Source organism: Sinocyclocheilus anshuiensis, unplaced genomic scaffold (assembly GCF_001515605.1).
Source record: "Sinocyclocheilus anshuiensis isolate Anshui unplaced genomic scaffold, SAMN03320099.WGS_v1.1 scaffold947, whole genome shotgun sequence".
Lineage (NCBI taxonomy): Eukaryota > Metazoa > Chordata > Actinopteri > Cypriniformes > Cyprinidae > Sinocyclocheilus > Sinocyclocheilus anshuiensis.
Genome location: NW_015547686.1, coordinates 134,954 through 140,729, shown reverse-complemented (window position 1 = coordinate 140,729; position 5,776 = coordinate 134,954). Strand labels below are relative to the sequence as shown.

The 5,776-nt window shown below is 38.4% G+C and overlaps 1 pseudogene; it reads right to left on the bottom strand.

Moving 5' to 3' along the window:
• Positions 1-618, bottom strand: part of LOC107703277 (cyclic AMP-responsive element-binding protein 3-like protein 1) — a 30,193-nt pseudogene extending 29,575 nt beyond the window's left edge.
• Between the last annotated feature and the right edge of the window lie 5,158 nt (positions 619-5,776).

The window sequence follows — 5,776 nt, the reverse complement described above, 5'->3', positions numbered from 1 at the left end:
TATATATATATATATATAGTCTAAGTTAAATGTATATAATGTAAAGCATAAGCATATTTTATCTTATCTAGGCCTAGTAATAATAACAAAACGATCTCTAACTTTATAAGAAAATATGATATGCTAAATGTCAAAATATGAGTACAGGAAAAATGTTTATAAAATTATTAAGACATTCACAACTTAAGATAGATTCTGCATATTTTCCCTTTCTGCTACAGTTCATAATGATGGAAGATGCGGAGGGTTGACGTACCACATTGGATAAGAAATCGCTCTCATTCAGATCCTCTAGGTCCAACAGGTTGGAATTGGGAAAAAGTTTGTCCGAAGCGAAGTTGTCTAATATGGTGTCCATATCGGCTGTGAATTAAAAAAAAAAAGGCTTGGAAAGCAATAACAATATCTCAAAGGTGAGATAGGTTGCAAAATTGTTGAAATCCAATTCAAAAATCAATCGCAACCAGCAATATGTGTGGCTTAAGCGACGTGCGCTCGTCTGCACTGTCAAGTCACTTTCATCCACTGAGCGTCTATAGTCTGCCCATTTACACTTCTCTGGAAGTGTCGGATAAATTGGACGTGATTAAAGCGGAGTGGCCGTGCGTGTTTCTTCCAAATCTGTATCATTCATCTGCGTTGAGTCTCAAGGGGTAACTAGACTGATACATATTTAATGCTGTCCCCGCCCTACTCTCGTTCTTTGCGCCCAATGGTAACACCCACCTTTCACTTTATTTAAAGCGACAGCGCATTGATTTCTGAGCACTCCAGCCATTGACGCACTGAAAGACTGAATTCATTACAGTATACAGCCTTGGCTGTCTATTACGCAAATCTAAATTCCACTTTTAAAACTAATAGTACAATGTTTTCACGACCACAAAACACCTAAAAATCCTTACTGATGAAACAGAGACCCATTTAGTCATGTTGAATTCATGCAAGACCCTTTAAATGGAAGAGATCAAAATGGATCTCAAATATGCTCCCAAGTTGATTACAAAGGGCAAAAAATGTGAATTTGAATTTAAAATGCAAGGTGACACATGTAAATAGATCTAATAACGTCATAGGTTTTGATGTAGGATATTTGTTAAATTCTTTACTCCGCAGTAAAAATACATTTGCACTGAGAATAACAGTCTCAAATGTGAACTGGCCTTAATGATCTCATCTTTATGTCATACACAACTAAAGATGACATTTAGGTGCTGACAGTAAAACCAAATCTGATAATAACAGATAAATAGGTATAAATAAATATGTGATGATGTTTTGGAGGAGTGCTATAAGACCCCACATAGACAGTGTCTTCTATTGTCTTCTGGATTATAAAGTACAGAGGGGTTGTTTATGAATTTTGAACCATTAAAGGCAGTGGATCGATTTAACCTTTAAAGCATGCATTCTTCACACTACCTATTTTTCAACATTTTGAATGACAAATTATCTCTGTCTGACTGGATAACTGTCCGGTTATGTAATTGCAATAAATCAATTCACTATAGGGGGATAAGACACACACATGAGTGGAAGATGATGAAGATGATTCAGTGTCTGATTACATAGATTGATTCCACTGGATCATTTCACTAATTTGGCTCCTTGCTCTCCTCTTTCAGATTATTTGCTCTTGTCTATGGAGTGCTAAGAGTCCGTTCAAGTGATGAGAAATCATTTCAGATCAAGTGTGCTGGGTTCACAAGAGTTTTTAAGGATGAAACCGAATACTCAGAAATTCTTTCCTCATTGGCAGTTTTCTCACCAGTAACTTTACCTCAGGTACTGTTACAGCTCTCTTTCCTGCTTTTTCTCTGTGTTTCTCTTTCATTCAAGGTGCCCTAGTTTTATAGAAACCTGCTCTTTAATAATGTCATTTCTATTTGCAGTGAAAGGTGTTATTTTTCAATTCACATCCTACCTTCTACACATTGCATATGATTACAAAGTGATTTTGTGTTATGTCATTCCAAGCAGAGTCCAGCTGTTTTTCAGACAAGTGAATGTGGAAATATCTATACCTATTATGAATTACTAATGGCTGTTATGGTTTATATTTATGGACATTTATGATATTTAAGTTGATGTTAGCTCATGGTGATAGGATTCTCTCAGCAAGTCCCTAGTTTACAGGTTTCCCTTACCTGGGATTGTACCAGTGTCAGTCCAGCCATAATATTAGGGGTTGTAGCAGTGGCGTCGCTAGGAATTCTGGGCCCACTGCACTGATTTTTGGGGTTGGGGGGGACATCATTATGGGCCCCTCTCAACCTCTGGGCCCTATGCACTCTGTCCCCCTTTTCCCCCCCACTACCGATGCCCCTGGGTTGTATTATCAAAATGCATATATTAATATGTTAGAAATCAGCTAATTAATAAATCTTTTAAAAGGTCATTTAATTTAGAAAGTAATAATATAAACACAAGAGTCATCAAACGATGTGATGAGACAAACAGACATTAATGTTACTGATGCTGATGATCAGTCAGAATCTTGGTCTATGTGTGACTAACATCCTGATGGATACCAAACACACAACAATACTGTCCCATAGTATGTGATCACTGACCAATATCCTGCCACACTGTGGAAATGGGGTAGTCCTCTAAAATGTGCATGTGATGCAGGTGAAGCAGTGATATTTTGAGCTAAATTGCATCCCTCCTTATTTCCACAGATTAAGACTCTCTCTGACGTCAAACAGCCTGTAAACACTGGAGAGCTCTCTTTCTCTTTGTAGTTGTCGTGGTAACCCTCACACCTGGTCAGCTCTCCTGTCCGTACGGTTTTTATAGTCATGTGAAGCTTCCGTCCTCCCCCTGCGCAATAAACACACACACACACATCTCATAAACAGTATGTGGAACGTGACATGCTGGAAAAACACCATAAAGTAAAGCAACCATGAGGTTTCACTTTATTTACTGCCTTGTGTCTCCACATGGTCTGCAAATTCCAACCCCCCATCCTCATCCCCAAACATGCCTCCCCGATCAGCAGCTTTTCAGTTATGCTGTGATGTTCGCTGTATACAATACTGTTAAATATACTATTACTTTCTCAAAAGTGTCATACAAACCAGCTCAAATTACAATTCTAGGGAAACCACTAAAATGACATCACGGTATCAGAGAGTAAAATGACCTTTTAGGTTAAATACGATGACAATTGTGAAATCCCTTTGTGTTTAACTAAAGTTTTGAATAGAATATCTCACTTTTTAAAGGGGTCATATGATGCGATTTAAGGAATTCGGCCAATCACAACGCACTGGATAGCTGGCCAATCAGAGCACACCTCGCTTTTCAGACAGATGAACTTTGTAAAAATCGACGCGTTTCAGAAAGGCGGGGCATAGAGGAGAAACAATAATGTACAGTATGTGGAAAATAATGTTTTTTTAACCTTAAACCGCATAAACACATTTCATTACACCAAATACACAAAATAATGTTCTTTTTAGCAACATCATATGACCCCTTTAAATCTCATGCATAATAGTTTCGATTGTTGTCCTTTTTCACTAGTTTCAAAATGTGTAATATTTTAAGGAAAAAATATTTTCTCCTAACTCAAGGTAATGGTCACCCAGATATGAAAATTTGGTGTTATCATTTACCCACCCTATCATATAACTATGATTTTCTTCTTCTTTGGAACACAAAACCAGATATTGTGAAAAATGTCAATGCAATGAAAGTCATTGGGGACCAGTGTTATTTTGGGCTCAATTATCTTTCATTGTATGGACAAAAAGAGTTGAAACATTCTTCAAAAGGTCTATATCTCACCAAAGGCATGAGGTTTGGTAGAGATTATCTTTTTGCTCAACAGGTTGCAGACAGGGGGAGTGTGTGAAAAATCTGCTTGGGAAAACTGTTTGAAAAGTCATTATTTTTGATATTCTGTTTGGTGTCAAAAATGGTGCCAAAACTGACACAGTTCTCCTTTATCGAAGGTTCAATGGAGTTTCTCTATCCTGTTTCCATACGTCTCCAGAGGGTGATAATGACATTACAATTGTGTGACGGAATGAGGAAGAGAAATTCAGAATGAATTGTTGAAAAAGCTTAATTTTCACTTCTCAGAAAGCAATATCTATGCTTCAGGTGCAATAATCCACAATCCACAAGAGATTATTTTTGAGCACTATGCTTGCTTATAATACACACACACACTAAAAACTGATGAAAGCATCACTGTACTGGTTTAGCTAATCAGATAAATTTGAGGTGTTTGTGATGTCTGCAGTGCTATACTGGGGGACACCGGTGAATGTCGGGAACAGACAATAAAGGTGAACAGTCAATGCATAATTAAATCAGACATGTCTTTCTCTTAATTAACCATTTAGATGACTGACTAATATGCTCACTGCTCCGCTAATGCTAATGTAGCCGAGGTGTAAGGTTATGGTTGTGCGCTGTTTGCAGGTCTGTGAGGAGTGTGTTGATGAAAGAGGCTGAGAGTACCAGACAGCTGACAGTGGCATCAGTGTATGACATCTCTGCTCTCCGTTTCCACAGCATCATCTTATTCATTCATTATCTCCTCTCCCTCCGTCCTTCATATTCTTCACTAATCATGCAGAGCCATTAATGCTCACACGCATTGCTAACCAGAGGGCACGGGTGACACTGCAACGCACACCGCAAAGAGAAGGAAGCAGAGATGATCATCCCTTTTTCAAAAAGCACCATTGAGCCTTCACTCCATAATTACAGACTACATTGCACACTCTGAGTGGGATGTGATTATAGCATTACTCTCTCTGTGTGCGTGCGTGCGTGTGTGTGTGTGTGTGTGTATGTGTGTGTGTATGTTATGGGTGAGGGCCAGAACTCTTTGCACCGGTGTCACCCTAAACACAGCAACAGTCACTCAGTTATGTAGATGAACACCAGAATAATCAAGATCTCCTGTCAGGTGAGAGGTTAACCCCACAGAACTCAAATGAGGTTTTCCAATGCTTCCCAGGGTGATTCTTATGTGGACAACATGCACAAGTATTATAGGCACACCACACTAAGCTCATGTTGGACACTTACTCCAGACTAAAGCAAAGTGAGACTCATTTTTAGGGCTATCAAAGTTAGTGTTAATTATAATATATTATAGTATATTATTAATATATCATATTCATATATAAATGAAATGTGTTGTAAAAAACAATTAAGTGAATATTCAAAATATGTTTCCCTTCAGGTTTGTTATCATATTTAATAACAATCAGGTAATATTATAATTTATTTTAGTACAACAACAATATAAAAGCTATTCAATTTAGAAAAAAAGCATGTTGTCTTTATTACACCAATATTAAAGGGGTTGCTGCTAAAAAGAACATTATTTTGTGTATTTGGTGTAATGAAATGTGTTTATGCGGTTTAAGGTTAAAAAAACACATTATTTTCCACATACTGTACATTATTGTTTCTCCTCTATGCCCCGCCTTTCTGAAACGCGTCGATTTGTACAAAGCTCATCGGTCTGAAAAAGCGAGGTGTGCTCTGATTGGCCAGCTATCCAGTGCGTTGTGACTGGCCGAATTCCTCAAGCGTGTGACGGAAATGTTACATCCCTTCCCATATTGTGATGCCTGCGGCAACCACATGTGACGACCCCGGGCTGGACTCCGCTTCGTCCACGGTGAAAGCTGATCCGGCGATCGACAGTGCGAAGTTGAAGTATTTCCTCAGCGACCAGCACGGATCAGCTCCAGGCATGACGAAGCGATATCGTCCTCTTTTGGAAGGCCAAACAAAGTAGTTT